The 22,353-nt window shown below is 59.8% G+C and overlaps 1 protein-coding gene across 4 annotated transcripts in view; it reads left to right on the top strand.

The window, feature by feature from the left end:
* The window catches only part of ANKRD11 (ankyrin repeat domain containing 11), a 124,181-nt gene that overhangs the window by 37,562 nt on the left and 64,266 nt on the right, over positions 1-22,353 (top strand). Inside the window, exon 1 of one of the 4 annotated variants that reach the window (XM_080552137.1) lies at positions 6,072-11,717. The exons of the other annotated variants lie outside the window; for them this stretch is intronic. The gene's annotated coding sequence lies outside the window, so the exon portion shown is untranslated. Of the gene's footprint in view, positions 1-6,071; positions 11,718-22,353 lie in introns of those variants that run through there. 4 annotated transcript variants of the gene reach the window in all.

The following is a 22,353-nucleotide window of genomic DNA, read 5'->3' on the forward strand; positions in this document are numbered from 1 at the left end:
TTGTTCCGTTGCTCTAGATTTGTAGGAACGGCTCAGAAGCGTTCAAAAGCAGTCGTGTTCATCTGACGCTTCCCAGGCTCGGTCTGCACGCAGAGCGTGCCCCTGCTTTGCTTGGTTTGTGCTCGTTTTTTCCATCGCAGCAGAAGCGCAGCTCGCAGGTGGCGGTGGAGATGCTCACGGTGCCCTACGGGCAGCACCGCGTGCGTGGCAGGGCTGCGGCTCAGCCCCGCGCTGGGGCAAGCCACACGCTGCTGCTTCTTGTCTTGACACAAGTAAACCCGAAGGTAGGTGTGTTGAGTCCCTGCTGTGCCTGGGCGAGGCTTCGGCCTCGATTTGGGGAAGTTTTGGTGCTGTTTGAAGAGAAGCCTTGAGAAGTGCCGTTGGCAGCCATGCTCTGGAGAGGAGGGGAGCACGTAAACGTAGTCTAAAGATAATTTATGGTTTCTAAAGCTGCTGCTGAGTAAAACTTTCCAAGGCTGGCTTGTGACCTAGCTATCATCAGTGCTAAAACTGAGAGCAGTCATTTTAAAGTAGCATTTTTAGCTGTGTTGAGGGGAAGGAGGAAAATAGGCTACCTTACTTCTTAAGCGTTTAATCTGCTTTGGTTTTTGTAGCGCGTGTGCAAATTCTTTCAGGCTTGAATCACGGGGCAACTTTCTTGTTAGCTGAGCCTCAGCTGGTTGAAGCCCCGCTTATCACCTGGTGTATCTTGTGTTTTTGCTGGGTTCGTTTTTACAGAGATGTGATGTCAGGCGTGCACCAAACCCCTCCTCAGCTGTCTTCCTGCAGCAGAAGCCCGCGGTGGCGCAGGAGGGAGGACTTTGGGTCACGTCGGGTTGAGCTGTTGGCAGCGGTGCCGCGTGTTGGCAGGAGCTTTCCGAGGGAGATGCTGGAGAGCAGAGGAAGACTTCTCCTTGTTTTTGCAAATTAGCAAATGAAACCCTAAATAAGTCGCTAAACTCGGTTCCCTTCTGTTGGGTTAAGAGGAGCAGCGTGCTCCGAAACCTTCGAATCCTGACTGGCCTGAGCCCACTGAAAACATCTTCCCTCCACCGCGGGCGCTGCCCCCATCTTGGTGTTGGCTCGCTTACTGGCAGATCACTCTTGTAACAGACCGTATAGCTTTAGGAAATCAGGATGTGTGCCCTGCCTTATATTTTGGATTCTCCTTCCAAGTATTTTTTTTTTAGGGCTGCTAGAAGTGGCAAGCCAGAGGAGCGCAGGAGCCTTTTGGGGGTGCGCGCGGGCTCTTCCCCAGGCCGGCTGCGGAGCGGTGCCGGAGGCTGCTGGCAGCAGATAGCGGCACCTCGGGGCTCCTGGCCATGGGCTGGCTGTGGGGGTTCCCCAAAATTGGGATTATTTGCAGGCAGATAGCAAGGCAGGCGCTGATACTGTGGCTGGTTAACTGAATTTCTCTCTGCCGAGGCCAAGTTCTCTATCAGCTCCTCGCCAGGAGTGCTGCTGAAGCCGTGTTCCAGTGCTGTCCCCCTTCCCCTCCCAAGCTGGAGACAATTAGTTTTTCATCTTTTCATTGAACTAATTAATATGGCATTTCCTTCCCACAGAAGATTCTGGAATTTTTTAACACTGTATCAGTGCTAACTACGTCCCAGGCTGTTCTGGGTTAGAAGATGGCTTCTGTTCTTCCTTGTCTTGTCCGCTTAATTTTGCTTCTGATTTGGCATTTAAATTTTTTTTTCCGTTTCAGTTTCCCGTGAGCACGGTTGCCGTCGCAGGAGAAATGTAGGTCACGCCGAAAGTCCCATTCATGTCCCAGTTGGTCGGAGGCAGTGCTTACCAGCCGGCGCTGGCAGTGCTCGCAGGCACGCAGGTGGCTGCGCCGATGGGCGCTGAGTGCCGCGGTGTCCGGGAGCAGGGCAGCGCGCTGCCGGTGGCTCAGCACCCCGACGGATCCGTCCCAGCATCCGTGGGGACGGTGCTGAGAGCGATGGAGCGATCGGGGCAGGGAGAGCATCGCTGATGCTCACAGAGGTGGCAGAGAGGTGGCTGATGAACGTGAGGATGTTTTGCTCTTTTCCCTTTCTCTCCAGCGGTCGCATTTGGGAACCAAGCCATGCTCGCAACCTGGGAGATGATGCGTAAGGGTTTGGGAGAGGATGAAGGGAAATAGAGAACTTCACTTCAGCAGTGGGTTTGAGATGGAAGTTTATCTCAAAGACCTGCCAGCCGGAGCTGGAAGTGCAAGGCTGGGCAGGGTAGGGTGAGAGTGGAGCTTCTGCGGTGCTGGGTGGGTTTCTCTGCTTAGTGAAGTACTTGCTGGTAAGTGGTTTTTGGAGTGACGAGCCAGAGTTTGGGACCTGACGCACATGTGGGGTGTCGCAGCTTCTTGCAGCACGTTCCGTTTCCTTCCTGGCAGTAACTGAATGCACAACTGCTAACGTAACTGGGGCAGCCTTCATCGCGCTTCACAGGAATTCACAGATGAAGCCTTTTCAGAAGGACCCTGTTTTCAGGCCTGGCAGTTCTTAGAATGGCTTCTACAACTGTTCTCATCAGCTAATTATAAATGAGCAATTAGTGCAGAAGAGCTTGCTGGGTGGTGGGTGCCCTTGTCCCCCGGCCCTGCCTTTCCAAGGGCAGCCTCAGCTCACGTTTCCCTCCCTGTTACTGTCTTTAAATAGCGGTTCCCTGCCTTTGAGCACAACCACGTTACAGAACGCTTCGTCTCAGCCCGACGGTGCCCGCTGAGGGTGACCCTCTGAGGGCACCCAGCAGCGAGGCTTTTGGCTCAGGGACTCTTCTGGCCCATTTCTTTGTTGCTTTTTATTTTCCTTGATTTTTTTTCCTTGCTTTCTCCCATCCACTCTTTTATAGCGCACAGAGTGACAAGTTATTCGAGATCTCTGCTGTGTGTTGTGATTTCTTGCTTTCAGGGTTTCGCGTAGAGAGCGCTTCAGTTTTTACAGTTCCCCGAGGAAGCGATATGGAGTTATTAAAAATAAACCAGAACCGCCTTACCGCGCGCAGGGCTCGGCCTCGGGCTGCTCGTCGCAGGGAGCCTCGAGGCGGCCGCGGATCCTCCCTGGCCAAGCCCCGATCCTTGGGAAACCGGGCTCAAAATGCACGTGGGTTCGGGGAACGGCACACAGTGCCTGTCCAGGGCAGCCGTGTTCGGCCTCTCCGCGGCATTGTGCCCATCCTTCAGGGTGTGTTCAATATAGATGTTTGTTGGCCATCTCTAATTCCCTCTGGTCCTTTCTCTGTGGATCTTGTTTATCGGTCTGTCTCATAAACACACACACAAACAAACCAAACTGTAGCAATCCTCGCCCCAAACTGTAGGAATCCTCGCCCCAAACTTCAGCTTTCTTGCCGGTGACACGAGAACATCCCGGCCATCTGGGGCTTTCTGTAGGGAGCACAAAGCTGTAAATGGGAATCAGAGGCGCGGGCACAGGCTATTAAGAGCTTATCTTTTAATGAAGATTATGCACTTTTTTTCTCGTGCCTTGCTGGCTGTGGGATGCTCTTTGATTTGAGCATCATCAACAGAGAGCCGCGGAGTTGAGGTAGGAGGCTCGAGCAGGGGCATGTCTGTGGGCACTGTCACCTCCTGGCGGCTGCCCTCGTCCCCACCACAGGCCCGGTGTCACCGGTGCCACCGTCACCAGGAGCAGCCTGGTGGGAGTCAGCGGGGCCGCGTCTCGGCCAAGAGCAGCGCCTGGAGAAAACTAACTTCTGGCGGTTTGAAGGTCCCCGTTGAACAGGAGAAGATCGGTTTCTTTCATTTATTAATTGAAAGAAATGACCCAAAGTGTGGATGTGTTCTCCTCTCCTAAAGCGCTTTAAAACATCACACTGAAATAATAGACAAATCGAAGCTGAAACATTGCATTTTTTCCACAAATGTGGACAGGCTCCAGGACCATAAAAAGAGTTTGGAAAGGCTGTAAAACACATGTTAAACAATTTCTTACTTGAGGCACCTCTAGAAATATTTCTTTTCAAATAAATAAAATATTTAACTTGAAACCCATCTTTTTTGAAAGCCTTTTGTAATTAGAACCAGAATGTTTCTTCCTTAGCAGATGCGTATTAAGAGGGTAATACAGCAGCACAGTGAAGAGCAACTCGAAGTACGTAAAACAATGATTGTTCTTAGGGCTTGCGTTCCCTTCAAAAAGCACACGTTTGACTTCACCGGTCTTTTTTCCTTTTAATATTTATTGTGCTATAGATCCTAAACCGCCATTGGATGATAAACGACGGTAAGGCTTAAGATCTATGTGGAAAAATCGGGCAATGTACAGGCTGTGTTGCTGTGGAGTCTTAACTCCTGGTCTGGTCAAAGAACCTTAATTTGTTAGTTCACTGAAGTATCAAACAGTAAGTCCCACTGTGCTCTCGTAGCGGAGGTGAAATAAACATAGCTGGTAATGCGCATGCGTGATGTTTAATTAGATTTCGAGAAATTAAAGAAGTGTTTAAGCGTTGTGTGGAAATGAAGATAAACCGAAGATCTTAGCACGGAATGTATTAACGCAGCTGAAATGCTGGGGCTCGGGGTCCTCCCCGAGTTCGAGTCAAGACGTGTCTTTACGACCAAGCAGGGACTGGGGGAAGAGTGCTTCCTAACTGGAGATTGATTCAAGCTGCAGAAATGCCAGGGGTACGTCATGTGCTACGTATGGATTATTTTTGGTTTTTACAGAGGAGTCAGTTTTGATATTTAAACTTTTCCAAATGTCAATTGTTTCTGTGCAAAATCTCCTTGCCTCGAGTGCTCTGAGCCTCAGCCCAGCCAGGGGACTCGTCCTCGTGCTGCAGCCGCCTCGGAGCCCCCGTGGTGACCCCGTGCGATGCTCGTGCGCGGCGCCCGGAGCCGCCGTGGTCCATCAAGCAGTACCTTTCAGCGTCTTCCACAACCACCGGTTCCCGTCTGCAGGCACCTTGCGAAGGGGACAAAGTCCTGTCCTCGTTGCCTTTTTCCCCATCGCTTTGTGACGCTGGGGCTGGTTCGAGATGTTGGCACCTCGGTGCCTGTGCAGGGAGGGACCCCCGCTCCCAGGGGGCTGTGCTGCTGGCTGCTCATCCCCTGCTACCTGCAGTGCCCAGCTGCTCAGGATTCACCAAGTCATGCGCTTTGTTTTTCCAGCGGGTTTCATCTACTTGTCACTGTGAATTTCCTGTAGGGAAGGCGATTACTTAAACAGCGCTGGCTTCTTCGGTGTTGTCTCTTTGCTGTAGAGCCAGGCGCTGTTACGCGGGGTCCCGACGTGACAAGTAGGGGAAGTTTTCGGGACATTCAAGTGCAGTTGACTTTCTGATAGGCAATTTCTAAGAAAAATCCCAAAGCTGTTCCCACCGCTCAGTGGAACAGGCGCTGCCGCCGTGCCGGGGCTGTGCTGTTACCAGCGCGCCTGGGCCTTGCTCCGGCAGGTGAGCGCTGCCCTGCCTTCGCTGCCTCCATCCCCTTGCAGGGAGGGAGCTGAGCTGCCCGCTGCCGTGCTGGCAGGCACGGGAGCTGCTGTGGGGCTTTGTGGAGGCAGGGCCGTGCTCACCGTGCGGTGCCAGCGCCCGAGTGCCCCTCTGGGGAGGCTCTGGGTACCTTGGTCCCGTACTAGAACAGTACCCGGCTCCTGCTGGCAAGCGGCGTGACCGCTGGGGCTGGTGCCTTCAGTATTTTTCCTAAACCCCAGCAGAACTTGGTCGACTTAATCTTTAATGGAAAAGCCGAAAACGGCAAAGCTGCTGCTTTATATAGCAACCAGCCCGACCAGTTGGGTTGTCCCACCTCCTGGGAGGCACTGCTAAGGAGCTCGTTAGGCTGGATGCTTTTAAGTACGGTATTTAAGGTGTAAATGTGGTTAACCTTTTACACATGAAAGCTTGCTTTCAGCCAAAAGATACTCTCAGCACGCCCAGCGAGGCGGGCAGCCGGGAACTGCCCAGAGGTTTGTTCCCAAATGAACTGCTGCTTTGAGAAAAGGAGTTAATTTTTCAGACCCCTTGTTTCTGAACCATCTGGTCTTTGGGTGAAACCCAGAAAAAACACACTTCCGTACGGGCGCGGGGTGCTGTGTGCCTGCGGCTAACGTGTCCCACAGCAAGGGCTTTAATTCCCAGGGGCAGCTTCCCTGTTTCAAGGCGGGAGGTGAGGGATTGTGCCCAGGAGCGGGCTGCTGCTCTACAGGGCTGCCGTGGGGAGGGAGGGGGCAGCGCCACGAACGGTCCTGCCGGCTGGCGCTCTGCATTTGGGCCAGAAAACTTGCCTTTGGTGGAGACCCCTTCAGGGCCTTATCTCAGGAGTGATCAGGACCCACAGCTCCGGCACGTGGGGGGCTGCCGAGCTCTGCGTGCTGTGGGGCTCTGCCCATGCAGCCCAGGGCTGTTCGTGTTTGCGCCCTGTGGATCGGCGCCCAGCCTCCGCTGCCTTCGTAGGAACGGCTTTCCGTGGAAATTCCCCTTTGTGTGGAGCGTGGTTTGGGGGCTGCAGCTGAAAAAGCACCAAGTTAGGGCGCAAGATCCCTGCTCGCTCGCGTGCAGTTGTTGTCCGTGGTGAGCGCCGAGCTCGGCCGCAGCGTGCGTGTGGCTGGCTCCTGGCGTGGCTGTGGTGGGCACGTCTTCAACGTCCTCAAAAACGGCCCCAAAGCACCCAGCTCAGCACACATCCGTGGGATGGGACTGCTGGGGAGGTACCCCCGGCTCAGAAGGAAATGGTTTTTTGACGTTAACTTTGTAAGGAGCTGCCTCTAAGTGTCAGCTCATTGTAATTGTGGAGCTCGTATTGAAATTCCAAGCAGCCACCAGGCGTTGCAGGGGCACGGGGACCAGCCGCTTGGGGAGCGTCACCTTGTCTCGTGGAAAAAGCAGCGCAGAGAAGGCACGGGCAAGGAGCGGGCGCAGCGGCGTGATGCCGGGGCGAGGGCTGCTGCTCCTCCTGGGGCTGCTCCCTCGCTGCGGTGCCGTGTCCCAGCTGCACCGGGGCTCTCCATGCCCCGGCAGGGTCCGGGGCCGTTTGCTGGGGGTGCCCGGGCTGCATGCGGCTCGTCCTTCCTCCCTCCAAGCAGGAGGCACATGGCCACGCATGCGGCGAGCTGCTCGCCGCCTCGCTTCCTGCTCCGTCCAGGAAGCCAGAGCAGAGGAATTTCTCGCGTCTGCCGATGCATGTAAATATATATAATTTTTTTTAAAGGCAGAGCAGCTTTCCTGTGACTTCAGCAGGAGCCAGCCTGTGCCTCCGAGCGCCGTGCCGTGTGGCTGGGCTGGATGAGCAGCCCCAGCACGCGGCTCCCTGCTGCGCGCGGGCGCTCCTCGGGCTCCGTCCCTCCGCACCTGGCCGCCCGTGGGAGCTTTCCTGGCAGCGCAGCCCACGCCGTGCCCGTCTCCTCTCCGTGAGTCACCTTCATCTGTTCCAACACGCTTCTGGTCCCTGGCAGCGGCCCGGCCCGGCGCTCGTCTGCGGGGCTGCTCGGGCGCTGCGCGAGGGACGCGGGTGCTTCCCTGCACCGCGGCTGGCCGAGCTTTAGGTTGGGCCATCCGATACTGCTCCTGCCTCAACAGTGGTTGTAGAAATGCGTTTATCGGGGTGGAGGAAGCGAAGGCCTTTTCTGCACGTTGCAGTTCCTGGCGCTACTCTTAGCGATTAATAGGCTTAGAGAAAACTCTGTTCCATCTGGTTTTTTTCTGCTGCAGCGCGGGCTGAGCTGCTGCTCATGGGTTGCGCTGGCACGGCTGCCCGCGGGCCTGTCGGAACTGGGATGGGGACAGCAGGCTTTTTTAAAAGCAAAAAGGAGGGGGGAGCTTTTCGGGTGCTGGGAACTCTTTTGGGCTGGATTAGTCCCCGGGTCTGATTTGCAGCGCGGCAGGTTGGTGACGGGCCAGAAGAGCTCAGTGGTGTCGCTTTGGGGCAGAACCTTGAAGGTTGCTGGCAGGGGTCTTTAACCGTCGGGCAGGTACTGAACGCCGGCTGGGGCTTGCCAAGGCCTTGGCTGTTTGCTTTCTGTTGAATGATTCACATAGCGTGCCTTCAAAAACAAAGCAGAACCCCGGAGGTACCGGAAGAAATCGGTGTCGCGGGGCCCTGGTCGGTGCGCGGCGCTGGCCCGGTGCCGGCACACGGTGTGGGGAGCGTGCCGGCGGTCAGCCGGGCTCTCCTCCTCAGCTCGAAAATCCCTTATAGGGAAAATGGAGCAAACCCAGAAGGCGACAGAAATAGCAAGCGTTCTGCTTGGGAACTCGCCGGCGAGCGCGAGATGTGTCTGCGCTCAGCCTGCAGGGCTTTTCCCCCCTCCCCACTCCTCGCGTCCTGTTGTTCCGTTTGGACCATGGGATTTCTCTCTCGAAATCAGTCCTGGGGGCTGAAGGCGTGGGGCGTGCGGGGGCTCGGGCAGCCCCGGTGCCGACGGGAAGCACGCAGGCTGCCGCCGCCGTTGTGTGCGCGTTCCCAGCAGCCGTCGGCTTCTCCCCGAGCCGGCGAGCAGCGCGCCAATTTGGTAAGCTTCCCTGCACCTGTCTGCCGCGCTTTGCAGCCTCGGCGTCACAACGCCGTTCGTCATTTAGCCGGGACAATGTCCCCTTGTGTGCGGGGCTCCCGGCGGGGAGGGGACGGGGCGGCCGCGCTCGGGGCTCGTCCCCCGCTCGCCCATGGGCTTCCCGTGTGAAACGGGACGGGAAAACGACCCCTGCCAGGGCCCCGCGGAGCGAGCAGGGGGGTGTGAACGTGGGTGAGGAGCAGCAGCTCCTGCAGAGCTGCTTGGGCCCGGTGACGGTGCCTGCCTCTGGGTGGTGGCTCTGCCAGTGCTTAAACGTGGGCCGGGGGCTGATCTGGCGCAGGGGGGTGGCACGAGGGTGGCTGGCACCCAGGCGGCCCCGGCCGTGTGGTTCTCACCCAGGGTTTCTGTGCTGGGGAGGTGCCCCACAGGGTGCCCTCCTTGCAAGGACCCCCTCAGCCTGAACGTGCCATGGGGCCGGCGTGCGGCTTGTCTTCCCCAAGCAGCGTCGGGGGGGGGCGACGGGAAACCCAACGGAGGAGATTCCGACATTTTTCCGTGTTTAGTACGCCTGTCCCAAAGCACAGCAACATGACGTTTGCACTTCTCTTCTGACAGCGAAGCGGTGATGCAGTTCGGGGCTTTAAATGAATGGTGTTCAGCGGAGGTAACGCAGAAGGCAAAGCCCAGACCCACCCGAGTCCTCTGCGCCTTCGCAGAAGCGCAGGTATTCCCATAAGCCGTTTCAGAGCTCATTAAATAAGAGCTTAACGTTCAGTAGCACAGGCTGGCATGCCTTGGGTAGTCGTAACGTTATTAATTAGAACGGTATTTTTGTGTGGAAATCGTGATACGAAACACGCTTGTGGAGCTTGCTGTTGGTTCTCGCTTTGCTGTGCTCAGAGCTGATCTTCAGCTCTTGGCGTGTCTGCAAATGCTGGGGGCCCGATAGTTGATATTTCGGTAAAATTTTAACGCTCTCTGTAAGATAAGGAACCTCTCCCTTCCTAGCTTGTTCCAGATAAAGGAAGGAATAGCATTCGGCTGGCTGCCCCGCTAGGAGGAAATGGGTGAAGGAGAAATATTGCCATTTTCCTGGCTGCGCTGGCGGCTGGGCTGTGGAACTTGGAGGCTGGGGCAGCTTCGCAGCCCTGGGAGCCAGGGCGCTGCGGTGACGCTTGGAGCAGGGGCAGGGGCAGCAGCTGCGCCCTGAAGTCCCTTGGGGACGTTGCGGTGGGGCGGGGGAGCCTCACCGTGTTGGAGGTTTAAGGTCGTGGTGTGGAGCTGCGGCCGCGGGCTCAGCGTGCCCGTGCGAGGGCCGAGGGAGGCTCTCACCCCGTGGGCGTTCAGCCGGGCCCGTCCCCTAACACGGGAATCGCTCCAGCTGGCAGCTGGGCCTGGGGAGAAGCCGTGCAGGTGACGGAGGAGCCGCGGGCATTACCAGCTGCAGGGCGGGTGGCCCGGCGCCCCGATGGCTCGCGGACCGCGGTGGCCCCGGCGCAGAGCTGAGCAGAAGCCTTCAGCTTTGGTCCCCCCCCCAGCAGCGGGGTGCAGCCGAGGTCACCCGGGGCCGTCACCGCAGGGAGCACGGGCTCGTTGGTTTCTGGTGGGGCCCAGAGCGCGTCCCTGGGTCGTGCCGCCGGAGGAGGAAACGCGGGGTGTAACAGCCCGCTGATGCTATCTGCCCTGCGGGCCACGCAGGGGTTCCTGTTGTGCTCAGCCCCGGGGAGCTGGGAGGTGCTGCTCTGCCTGGGCTCCTGCAGCCGTGCCGTGGAGCTGGGCGCCCCTGGCTCCTTCCTCGAAAGCCACCAAAACCCCAGCGTTGTCCGTGCCCCCGGTGCAGGCAGCTGGGCGCTGGAAACGGGCATCAGGTGGGCATGCTGCTGTCCGGCCCGGGGGGTGTCGTCTCTCATGGGGTAAAATCAGCCCTGTGGCTTGCCATTAGTGCGCGGGGGCACTGACGGAGGCTGTAGGATAGGCCAGGCCCTGCCGTGTTGAGCCAGAGGCCCTCATTTCACTGCCAGAACAAAACTGAAAAGGAAAGCTCCCCAGCCCCCAAGAAGAGGCGAGCGGTGCTCTTCTCCCTGCTCGCGTTTTGGCTCAGCAGGACCAAGAGCGCGAAGCTTCCCCCGGCGCTGCCCGAAGTTTAACGTGCTGGATCCAAGGGGCTGCGTCTGTGCGGTCTGGTGATAAAAAGCCCCCCCCGAGCCCGCTCCGTGCTCCGGCTGCTGCAGCGGAGCCGCTGTCGAGCGCGGGGCTGCAGCCAGGAGCCACCCGGGGCTCCCGTGCTCCTTTGGCTCTTGCTGTAGAAGGCAGGGGCCGTGCCCGGGCGAGGGAGGTTTGCGGCCGCCTGCATCGCTGCGTCGTCAGCAATGCGCCCGGTGCCTTGCCGAGCTGGGGTGGCCGTGGGTAAGGCAGTGCCCGGCACCAAAGGGCACAGACGTTTCTGGAGCCGGTGGTGTCAGACTTGCGGGGGGAGATAGAGATCTGCTCGCAGCCAGCTCGGCGCGGAGGAGGCTTTGCAGGAGAGCTCTTACTTGTACGTGGCTTTCTCGATCCGGGTTAGGGCGGAGGAAGGAGGAAGGGGAGGCTCAGCACCGCGCTCGGCTTGCTGCTCGCAGCACAGCTCGCTTCCAGGGCGCCCTGGCGGCGGTGGGGCTGCGCCGAGCGGCTGCAGCAGGGAGCTCAGGGAGCTCCTCCGGCCCCCGGGGGGCTCGGGGGGGAGGCTGGCTGTGTGGGAGAGGCACGCGGTGCCGGCAGAGCGTGGGGGCTGCAAAATAAATCCCCCAAACACCAGCTCTGGAGCCCAGCAGGGTGGTATGGGGGCAGAGGAGGCCGCTGGTCCCGCTGGCTGGGAGGAGGAGGCAGCCCCGTGGAGGCCGGGAGAAAATGGCTGCGCCGCATCCTCCTCGTGCTGGGCAGTGTTAGGGTGTGAGGACAGCCCCTGGGTGCCAAACACACAAAACGTTTTTGTACCCGGCCCCTGGGGGTGCTCGGCCGGGCGCTCCCCCCCACGCCGCGCGGAGGCGGTGCCGGGGAGAAGGCCGCGGCGAGAGGATGTAGCAAACACAATCTTGGGAAAGATGAAAAAAAAAAAACACCGAGTGGGTGGCGATGAGAAGGAAGAGGAGGAGACAACCCAGACGATGAAGGAAAACAGGATCCTCTGCGAGAGATGGGAACGCTGGAAAGGAGCCAGGAAGGAAGCCTGAGAAAATGGAGAGAGAAGCAGGCCGGCCAGCGCTGCGCCGAGCGTGTCAGCAGGTATTCCTGGCACTCGGCTGCACGCAACTGCGAGGGGAAAACTGGTGACGTGCGTGGAGTAATTGGAAGATGTTTGTTTGAGTCGAGCCGTAATTGCCGCTTAAAAACTGACGTTTTGTGAGCGGAGGTTTCGTGTGGGCTGCTGGCTTGTCCGGGGGGGCGGTGGGAGCTGACCTGGCGGTGCAGGTGGCTGTGCTCAGGGGGAGCTCCGTGCTCAGCGACTTGTATTCGCCTGTGCGTTCTGCTGAAGAAGCCTTCTCTTCCCTCCCTGCCAAAAAAGAAAGGAAAAAAAAACAAACCTGCGTGGGAGCCGTGCTCAGCAGCGCGGGCAGGAAAGCCCCAGCCCCGTGTCCCTGCCGCCATCCGGCCCCCAGTGCCGCTGGGCACGGCTGGGGGCGAGCAGCAGCTCCTGCTCGGGCACCGCAGCACCTAGGTTGGTAAAAAAAAAAACAAACCAAACCAAAACAGACGGGTGGCAGGTTAAAAACAGGCGGGCGGCAGCGCCGTGGCTGCCAGCAGAAGGAGATGCAGGGCGGTCGTGGCCACGTTGCTCAGCACCGCAGGGACGGGGCCGCCTGGGGGTTCTGGAGGTGCCGCCGGTTGTCTGCAGGCGAGGGCTGGGTGCAGGAATCGCTGCCGCTGGCAGCCCCGTCCTAACCCAAACACTCGGCCCCACATTAAGCGAGGGGGCAAAGCGGGCCCTGCTCTGCTGCAGCGCGGCTCTAGCCGAGGAGGTGTTTAAAAAACGGCTCGTTCGAGACACCTGTTTGCAGTGCCGTGATTTCTTTTTATAGCCTCACTTCTCGCGGCGTTTAAGCCAAACGGAGGTGCTTAATGAAGGCAGGAATGCTCTCTTCGTAGACACACACACACACACAAAAAAAAAAGGAAACGAAGCAAAACCGCTTTGAAAATGTCGCGGTGTGCTCGCAGCGACCCACCTGTGACCGACGGACACGGAACGGCTCGCGGCCTCTTCCTAGAAGCTGAACCAGCGGCGCTGCTGCTGCTGCTGCTGGGCCGCTCGGCGAGGTGGGGCCCGGGCAACCTCGAGGGGGGTGCTGCAGGGGTCCCCTGCTCTGGGGTCGGGCTGCCGTGGGTGCTGGCTCGTGGGTACCAGCCCGAAAAGCTTGTGGGGCACCCTTCTGCTTGTGAGAAGCTCGAATGAGCCTCGGTGCCTGGTGAGGCGTCCCTGGAGCGTGCCGAGGCCTCGGGCAGGCTGCGCTGCCTTCGCTCCTCTGGCACCTCGTGCCTGCAGTCGGGGATGATGAAGTTCTGAGTTTTGGAAACTGCTGGCTAGTGTAGGAGATGGACAAATTTGCAGCTTGGGGTTATCGCTGCGTTGCCCACGGTCTGGAGGGGTTTTGGCCCCCCTCTGGGAGGGCACGGAGATGGCTCTGGAGAAGGCCCCGCCAGTCCCTGAGTTCTCGGCGTCTTCTGAAGGTGAAAATGCAACGGGGTTTTGCTTCTGCTTTGAAACCGCAGAAGGAAGGGGTGCCACAAACCTGCCTTCTTTCCAACACAAAGGCTGAGGAGGTCGGCACGTGTGGGAGGAGGACACGAAACCCTCCCGGAGACCCCAGCCCCGCGGCCGGCCCGAGCTGCAGTGGGGCCGCCGCTGAGCCTGGGCGGCCTGGCAGCGGTGCTGGCTGCTGCGAGCTGGAATCTGTCTTCTGCTTAAAATAGAAGATTGAAGCATTCCTGGTGTAGTAACTGAAAAAAATAATCTAACGTTACCAATAGTTTTGTTTTGAAATTACTCAGCGTGACGCGTGTAACTTTCTTTCTCGGGGAATTCACAACAGCTCGCGATGCACCTCCTGTGGTTGCTGCACCGCGAGTAGTTGCCTGTTGTTCACATGCGTGCACAGTGCCCGTCCGTCTGCTCCGATGCGGGAAGGCTTCTGGAATCTGCTCGTTTGAACGCTGTAAGGATATCTTTATAATAAATCTGTTGAAATATTTACTCGGTAGCAGACAAACGTGTGACGTGGGAGCGTCCGAAGCAGCCCCTGGGCTGCAGGTATTTTTATGGAATCAACTCTCCTTAAAAAACAAACAAACAGAAAAAAACCACGGAAACTCTTTGACTGAAATCAGGGCCTGTTGGTGGTCGTGTATTGCCTTAAATTATTTAAGGCGTAACGATGGCAAGGAAATAAAGGTGGATGGTTGAGGGCTGTGATCTACCCAGTTAATCCCCATCCCCTCCGAGGAAGCCGTGCGGCGTGCGAAGCTTTCCCTCCCGCTGCACTCACTGCTGGGCAGCTCCCAGGCCTCCGCGGTCATCCTCCCTCGTCCCAAAACCTGACCGTGTGCTTGGCGTCAGCAGGGCTCCAAGTGTTTGAGTTCCTGGCCCAGCGTCCCGGCGCCCTGGCAGCCTCCCGTGGGCACCCTGCGGTCGTGCGGTGCCGGGGCGCTCCCGGGGGCACCGCTCTCCTTTCTCTCCCTCTGCAGACCCTGCAGCCTCGTCCCTTCTGCTCCCTTCCCGGCGGCGGTGCTGTGATGCCGGGGGATCCGGAAGGCTGCGCCGGGCTGGCGGAGCCCTTTCACTGAGCTCTGCTTTTCGTCTCCGTCCCCACCTCGGGCTTTCCAGGCGGCGCTGCGCAGCCTGGGGCAGCAGCTGGGGGCTGTGCGCTCGCACCTGCCCTCGGCTGCCCGGCTCAAAGAGCTTCGAAATTAAAAGTTTGGAGGGCGTGCGTTAATTGGAGTACCGCTTTGGAGCCGGAGGAAGTCAGGTGGGAAAGCAAGCGGTCGCTCGTCGTGCCTGGTCCAGGAAAATGTGCTCGTGGAGGGCACCCCGCACACGAGGAGCCAGCACGGCGTTAATCTGGCCCGCGGCTGCTTTACGACCAGGCTCCGGGATAACTTCTACAAACTGTGCTGTTCGTCTCTGTCTGTCTGTCCAAGGACTGCGCTCCTGATCCCGTTTTTATGCATTTAATGTGCCGGCAGCTTTTTTTAACTGCCTCCACCTGGAAACAACCAGGGAGTGCTTCGGTGGAGGTAAAAACGCTGCTTTATTTCGGTGGGAGGCGGGGGATCTCTCGGTAAATAACGCCAGCAGCCCCAAAGCCCCGCAGCTGAGAGGCATTGTTCCTCGCACCCTAATAAAAGTGGAAAGCAGGCAGGGGGTGGGGCGGCAGCGCGGGCTGCGAGGCAGGGATCAAAAGGACAAACAGAAGCAGAAGGCGGCGGAGGGAGGCACAAAGAGCCGCAGCTGAGCGCGGCGGCGGGCAGAGCGCGGCGATTAGGGGAGGCCGAGAAACAATAGCACCGACGTGGCACGGCCACAAAGGCGCCACGGCCCCGCCGTGTGTCCCCATCTCGGCCGGAGCTGCCCCCTGCCAGAGGTCCCCGGTGGCCGTTCCCTCCTGGCCTGTGGCGCGGCAACGTGCTCCCCGGCTCGGGTTGCCCGGGGCTGGCTGGTGTCGGAGCCGGGGGCTGCTTTCGCTTCAGTCCTGCGAAGCCCGAGCGTGCTCCCCGAGCGCGGCCGCGGCTCCTCCAGCTGATGGAACCGGTTCTCACAGCCCGCGTGCAAGCCCGGCTTTGTTGGTAGAGCCTGGAGGCTTGTAGCGCGAGCGTTTGCTGTGACGGTTTACGCTGGATTAGGAGCTGGGAGCAGTGTTTGGGCGGAGGCAGCGGTATGCGCCGCTGAGGCCACCCCTGTGCCGCCAGCCCCGAGCGGGGCCGCGGGCAGGTCCCACGAGGAGCGGGGTGCCTGCCATGGGGACGGTCCCCTCAGCCCCCGCTGCCTGTTGGAAGCGACTGCCGCCAAATCCAGCCTGTGAGCGCTTTAAAAGCGCTGCCTGCGCGTGGGGAAGGGCTGGCTGCGCTGGGCAGGCCGCTGCAAGGCAGCTCCCGGGCCCACGAAGCCTCCGCGCTGGCCGTAGGAGTTTCTAGACCTCGGCTTGATTGCGAAAATAATAGCTGGGCAGGTCAGCGCGGTTGTATCCTGCTCCTCCCTCGCAGCCCGTGTTTGCTTGCCTTTGTTTGGGTCTCGTCTTGCTCCGACTTGCCCCTGCCGGTGCTGCCGGCTTGGGCTTCGCAGAGCCAACGCTTCTGTGCGAGCGGCTCTCTGCCCGCGCGCTTAATTAAAAGGAGCCCAGGCGCAGCCCGAGAAGACTTGGCTTTCCCGTCCGACGTCTCGCGTGCCGGGAGGCTTGCTGGGCCGGGGCTTGAGGGAGGAAGCTAGCGCAGCAGCGTTCAGCTGACGGAGCAGCTGAATGGCCGCTTGGGGCCCAGGGGGCGACGGGTCGGGAGGGGGAGGGAAGCCGAGATGGATGCCGAAATCTGGAATCTGCTTCTTAAATTTCCTCCCTCCCCGGCGAGGGCGAGAGCGAAGCTGAGCGCTGCGTGTTTGCCTTGGCTGCGCGTTGCCTGCCGCCCGCTCCTCCGCTGCCTGCCTGGGGCAGAGACGAAGGGCGGAGGGTTTCTCGTGGTGCGAGCGAGTACTTTTCCCTTCAGCGGCGTTTGCTTGTTTGTAGTTGAACTGCATTGAAAAAATAATCCCGCGTTATTGAAGAAGGAGTGGGCGAGCAGCTGCATCAACTGCCATGGTAACTTCAAGGGCTTCACCCGTGGCTGTCAGCGCTGGCTGCTCAGCGCTGCGCCGACTCTTAATGCAGAAGAGTTTCCAGGCCGTTTAATTATTTTGTCTCCTCCTTTTAAAACAAACCCACACAAAGCCGCCTGAGCTGCCTCCTCCCTGAGCTCCCTCTTCCTCGATGCTCCCTTTGCCGACCCAGGCACATCGGTGCGGCGGGGCCGCGTGATGCCAGCCCGGCGCCCGCGGAGCGTACACCAGCGCGTGGCCGCATCCTGCCCACGCCGCCCGCTGCCCCTCGCTTCTCCCCGTGCTCAGGCAGTGCCAGCACCCAGCGGGGGCTTTGGCGGCCGTCAGGCTCCGGGCACTGCCCCTCATCGCGCCGCCCGCTTGGGGCGACGACGGTGCAAACCCTGCCCTGCCGCTTTTTGTCGCGCAAGCGGGGAGAAAACGTGGGCACGCGGGCGCTTGGCTGTTACCAAAATAATGGTGAAGCGGGAGCTGGGAGAGACGGGATGCTGGCTTGGGGCAGGGCTGCAGGACAGTTCCCGAGGCTCAGCACCTCGCGCTGCCTTGGAGCCGCCGCTGCGGCCACCCCGGGGACCCCCCGGGCGGGCAGCGGCGTGCGCGTCCTGCGGGGCCTCGCATGAGGCCGGCGGCCTGTCCGCGGGCGTGCGCGCCGCTCTCGGCGCGTGGCCGCCAGAAATTCGGCGCCGCTCTCCGGGCTGGATCCCTGCTGACGCCGGCGACGCCGCGAGGCGTGGGAACGAGGCGAGGCACGCTGCGTGGCGGGGGCTGGCCCAGCGCCGCCCTACGCGCTCGCCGCTTTCCGTACGAGCAGGCGCGGGTTTCTGGTAACGTCCCTCGCGGCTTCCTGCGCGGCACCACCCATCTTAGCTTCGCTCAGCATCCCAGCAGAGTTTAAAATGGTTTCATTCTGAATAATTTATCTCCCGGGGAGAGAGGGAGGGAGGGAGGGAGGGAGGCGGCGGTGAGCAGCACGGAGCCGTTGGCCGGGGCTGTGCCTGCCCTGCTGCCGGGGGGGCCGCGAGCCCCCAGCCCGTCCCGCAGAGGCGGCGAGCGGCGCGTCCCCCCCCCACCCCTCCCCGTCCTCCCGCAGCTTTGTTTCTCCCAGCGTTTTCTGGCGAACAAAAGCGCCCGCGTCCCGGGGAGAGGCCAGCTTTGGGAGCCGTCCCGACCTCCTGACCCGCCTCCGCGGAGGCTCAGCCGCTCCTTTGTTTTTCGGGAGGCTTTTTCAGGGGGCTCCCCCCCCCCCCCCCGGCCCCGGCCCCTCTGCCCCGCTGCAGGGGCGCAGGGCCGCGGTGCGGCCGCCCGGCCGGGCGCTCGTCCCCTAATGGTCGCGAGCGCAGGCGAAGAGCTTCAAAATGGAGGCGGCTCTCGCCACCTCCCCGTCCTAGCGCGTGGGCCCGCGCTGCCCTACTTCTCGTGGGGATCAGGCAGCTCTTTTTGAAGCTGTACAAAGACATTTGGATGCGTTAGTTTACATGGAATTAATCTCCAGATTCCAAACATGCTTTCAAGCTGGTTTGGCCTTGTTTTGCTGCGAAAGGGGGCCAGCTCCACGTTGTAGGCAGTAACTGTTGTAAGTGAGAGCTGGGCTGGAACGGTGAGAGACTAGCACAGGCACCACATTCAATCCATTAAAAGGAATTTTTGGCTCGCAGACAAAACAAATTGAAAAATCTCATTCTTTGTGTACCACATCAGCGGTGACAGAAAAACAGAGCGAGGCTGCGGGGCGATCCTTCTAGTAACTGCAAGAACCCGTCGGAAGGGCTTCGAGCCGCGGTTCCTTCACAGGAAAAATAAGAAAGAATTAAACGTGCCAAAAACGATGGCTTGGAAAAGCTGGGGCGAGGGCAGCGCTTGAAAAAAACGGCGCTTCTGAGGTCAGCAGGAGCTGGGCCGCGGGGGAGGCGCCCCTGCAACAAGTGGGTCCCAAATGCCCGTCCCTCCGCCCGTCGCCCCAGCCCGGCCTCCCCGGGGAGCCGGGGCGCTCCCGGCGCTTTCGGGCAGCCGTCATGCTGCGGGAGGGGGCGGTTGTCTGGGGGTGGGGAGCGCCGCATTCAGAAGTGGGTGAAATGGAAGCGAGCCAGAGCCCTGCACATTTCTAAGGAGCGGCAAACACTGATTTCTTTGAGAAGAGGTCGGTGCGTTTACTTGCGAGCGCAGCCCTGGTAGGAGTGTGCTAGGAAATGGAAACTGCTCCGCTAGGCAGGTTTTTTCATCGTTTAACCAGGCAAAGATACACAGAGATGCTTATTTTGGGAGGTGGTGGAATGTTTCTGTAATAATTTCAGCAAATTTTGGTTCACGGAGAGCATCTGTAAGAGTAGCACACCCACAGCTTCATGTAATATGTTCTGTTTGTTAAAAAAAAAGAAAAAGAAAAAAGCTTTCCCTTGAATTGGCAGTGGTTTAACCCAGAAGAATCTATCCTGTGTTTATTTTTCCTCCCTGCTCGGGATCTGAAACCTGCCAGGTTCCCGCTGCTCGTCTCGCTGACGGACGCAAGGCGTTCCTGCCCGCTCGCAGACCGCGTATGGTGGAGGAAAACGATGGGAAAACGATGGGAAAAGGAACCGGGGCTGTTCTGAAAAAGGAAGGGTTGAAATGGATGCAGGAACAGCCCTGCAGGGCCCTCGCAGCGCACCTGGTAGCCCGCTGCACAGCTAAGAACTCGCGTTAGGAAGGCTTCCCTCTGCTTTGACAATCCACCCCCCCCTTGTTGACGTGGAGCGTGTAGAAGCACGTCGGGTTTGAAACCCAATACGCAAAGCGCCGTCAGTAACCGGCTACATAACATTCCCGGGCTGCAGCTCGGCCGCCTGCAGCACGCTGCTGCTTTTACGAGCTCCTCGTGCGAGCTGGCACGGGGCGGCGGTGGAAGGGGTGAGCTGGAGTCACGAGAGCGCGGGCGGCTCCTGGAAGCGGCGCTGGGGCTGGGAGCCCGCGGCTGCTCGCTGCTTCCCGGCGGAGGCAGGCACCGGCCGTCTGCAGCCTGGGCTGGCGGCACGCCGCCGGCACCAGCCAGGTGGTTTTGCACCGGCGCGCGGGGAGGTCGCCCGGTCGGTCCTCGGAGGGGCTTTGGGCACGTGAAGCCCCGCGAGGCACCCCGAGGCGTCAGCTGGTGAGCGTTTGGCTGGTTGCCCGTGGGCAGGCAGGAACCGGGTTTGTCCTCAACGGCTAAGCAACGGCAAGAAGCCCCGAAGGTGTGCCTCGCCGCACGCAGAAGCGTGATTTTCCTGTAAACAAGGCTCGTTGCAAAAAATGCCTGCTTTCAGATGAACGGCGAGGAAACCCAGAAGCCAGGCAGCCAGGAAAAGTTTTGGCTTTTCCAAACGGCAAATCGCTCTGCCGGTTTAAAACGAATAAAAAATACATTCAGGTCAGCAGCGGTGCTGGACTGGAGCGCGGCCCGTTTGCTACGTCTACGTGATGAAAAAGCCACCAAAATAGAAAATTTCCTCATTGCTCGCAGGGCGGGCAGGAGCCGAGCGCACGCGGCGCGTTGCTCGGAGCGGTTGCAGCGCTGGAACAGGAAGTCTCCCTCCCCCTCCCCGCCTCGTGGACAAGCCGTCTGCAGAGCCGATCAAAAGGATGTAAAACTTGTTTACAAGATGTATGCAAAATATATTTGGGAAGGAGCGTACGGGCTTCCCGGGCCGGGATGCGCACGAGGGATGCGTGGCGGTTGCAGTCTGAGGGTGCAGAGCCCGTGTCCCCCCCCCCGTTGCCGTAAGGCCGGGGGGCGAGGCAGGAGGTGCCTTCCTCCGCCGGGTCGCACCCGGTGAGCTGCCTGGAAGTCGCCGAGGAGGGACCCCCGGGGCTGCTGCAGCCCCCGGGGCTGCGTCTGGCCACGCGTTCGTAATAGCAGTCCTGATAGGCAGCGGTGGGATCGTGCGTTTGGCGTTGGAGACGCGCACGGTGTCCTTCAGTCCTTCGGAGCCTGGAGTAAAAAGGCAAAAGGTATCCGTGGGTGGATGATGGATCGGTGGGAGACCAGCGCGTGCCCGCCTGCGCGGAAGCAGGGCTGCGCTGCTTATGGGGTTGCGTTCCTTCACCCTTCAGCCTCGCTCACCTTCCTCGGCGTCCGTAAAAGCAGCGCTTCCTTACCTCACAGGGAGTCTTAAGGCTTAATCCATTGTTTGTAAAGCTCTTTAAGATCCTTGTTTGGAAGCACTAGAGTCTGGAGGATTAAAAACAATTTATTTTTGTGTATCTTGTATAATGTGCACCTCAAAGACTTGCCAGAGAAGAGGAGTTGCCAGAGATGGCAGGTTTGTAAGGTAACCAGGAGGGAGGAAGCGGCTGGGAAGAACAAAGGAGGCGAAAGCAGAGAGCTGCTTCCCCACGGCGGAGCCTTCCTCGGCCGCGAGTGGGGCGAGTTTCCAGCCCCGGAGGAAGGGGCTGGATGTCGTCGTGCCGTCTTCCTCTTAATCCCATTTAAGGACCCATCTGGTCGGTGCTGCTGCCTGGTTGTGAAGGGCAGCACGCAGATTATCTCCGCGGTGCTTGTGCCCTTTGATCACACGGACCACGATCGCTCGTTTTCGTCCACCCTGTTCTGTCCGCTCTCCCCTGCCCGTGTGCTCGCAGGGCCGAACTTCGGGGCAGGATGCGCGTGCAGAACTGGAGAACGATCTCATGAACCGTGGCTTCACCGGGAGCTGGTGCCATGGCCACGCCAGAAGCCAAGAGCCCAAGAGCTGTTTGCTCGGCCACTCGTGGTCGCAGTCTGCAGAGCACCTCCACCCTGCAGTCCGACCTCGTCCCCGGTGGGGGCAGCGTCATGGGGGCACCCCGGGGCCCTCCCACTGCGTCCCCTAGGAAGTGACCACGGGTGCCGGCGACGTGACGAGCAAGCATCAAGGCAGCGGTCTCCACGTGATGTCAAAGCACGCTCAGGACCCTCGGCGCCTGGTTTTTGCGGGTGGCTGGACGGGATGCAGGCTTTACATCTGCTGTGGTCGGTTTGCATCAGCAGAAGGTGAAAGAAGACAACGTGGGGAGCCCTGTCGCCTGTTGGGCTGGTGGCTGAGGTGATTGCAGCAAATCCTTTCGGCCTTGGAAATGATTGATTTTATTAGTTTGAATTATTTCCTATTTTTGCTGTTCTTACTTCAAGTATCTCCCTTAAGGCTGCGTAAGACTTCGTAAGACTCTCCAAGGTGCCCGCCGCAGGACCCCGCGGTTCCTTGCCCCAGGACTTGCGGGGTGCAGCCCTGCTTGCCCCGGGCCCGTCACCCAGCTGCTGCTCCTGGGGGCCCTTTGTGCCACTTGAGCCCCGGAAGGATCGATCCCCTCCGAGGGGGTTTCTCCTTCTGTTCTGCCTGATCCCATGACCGTTAAGCAGTTTAAAAATAAAGATTATTTTCAGCCTCTTGCACCCTCAGAAGCGAAGCCCGGTGTCTTTGAACAGGCACCAGGTTTCCTCCGGCGGGGCAGGGAAATGGTTTCACGCTCGGCAAGAACTTTCCCTTCCCGGCGTGCCACCTACCCTGCCCCGAGCCCGCCTGTCCCCGCGGCCACCTGCAGCCCCCCCGGGGCAGGGCGGCCACCCGCGCCATCAGCCCGGGGTGCTGGGGATCAGCGCCCGGCTCCGCACGTACCCAGGGGGTGGGATTTGAGCAGTTCAAGAAAATGTTCCGTTTGTCGGGGTTAATCCCAGGCGCGTGCAAAGCCCTGCCCGAGCTCTGCCTGCCCAGCGGGGTTTTCACGAAGCCGCTGCTGGCAGCAGGAGCAGCCGGCGGGTCCCCGAGCTTTCGCTTGAGTCAGATTTACTCGGACGGTGCAAAGCTGGGGTGCAGAGCTGCTCGGCGCCTCTTGCAGGGGGCAGATCACCGGGGTTGCTATAGAAAGGGCCGGAGATGACTTTGGGAGCCTTCCTCCCTCCCAGCTTTTTGAAAAGCAGCGAGGGCAGAAGAGGGAATCCCTTCGGCAGGACGACAGCCCGCTCTCAGAGCTGGGCAGATGCCCCCAGGAGCGGTGCCCGCACCGCGTTCCCGCAGCCCGGGGTACGTGTACCTGCTGTCGGGGTGCAGCCGGACCCGCGGGCTCGTGCCTGGC

Source organism: Anser brachyrhynchus (assembly GCF_964034855.1).
Source record: "Anser brachyrhynchus genome assembly, chromosome: 12".
NCBI classification, from domain to species: domain Eukaryota; kingdom Metazoa; phylum Chordata; class Aves; order Anseriformes; family Anatidae; genus Anser; species Anser brachyrhynchus.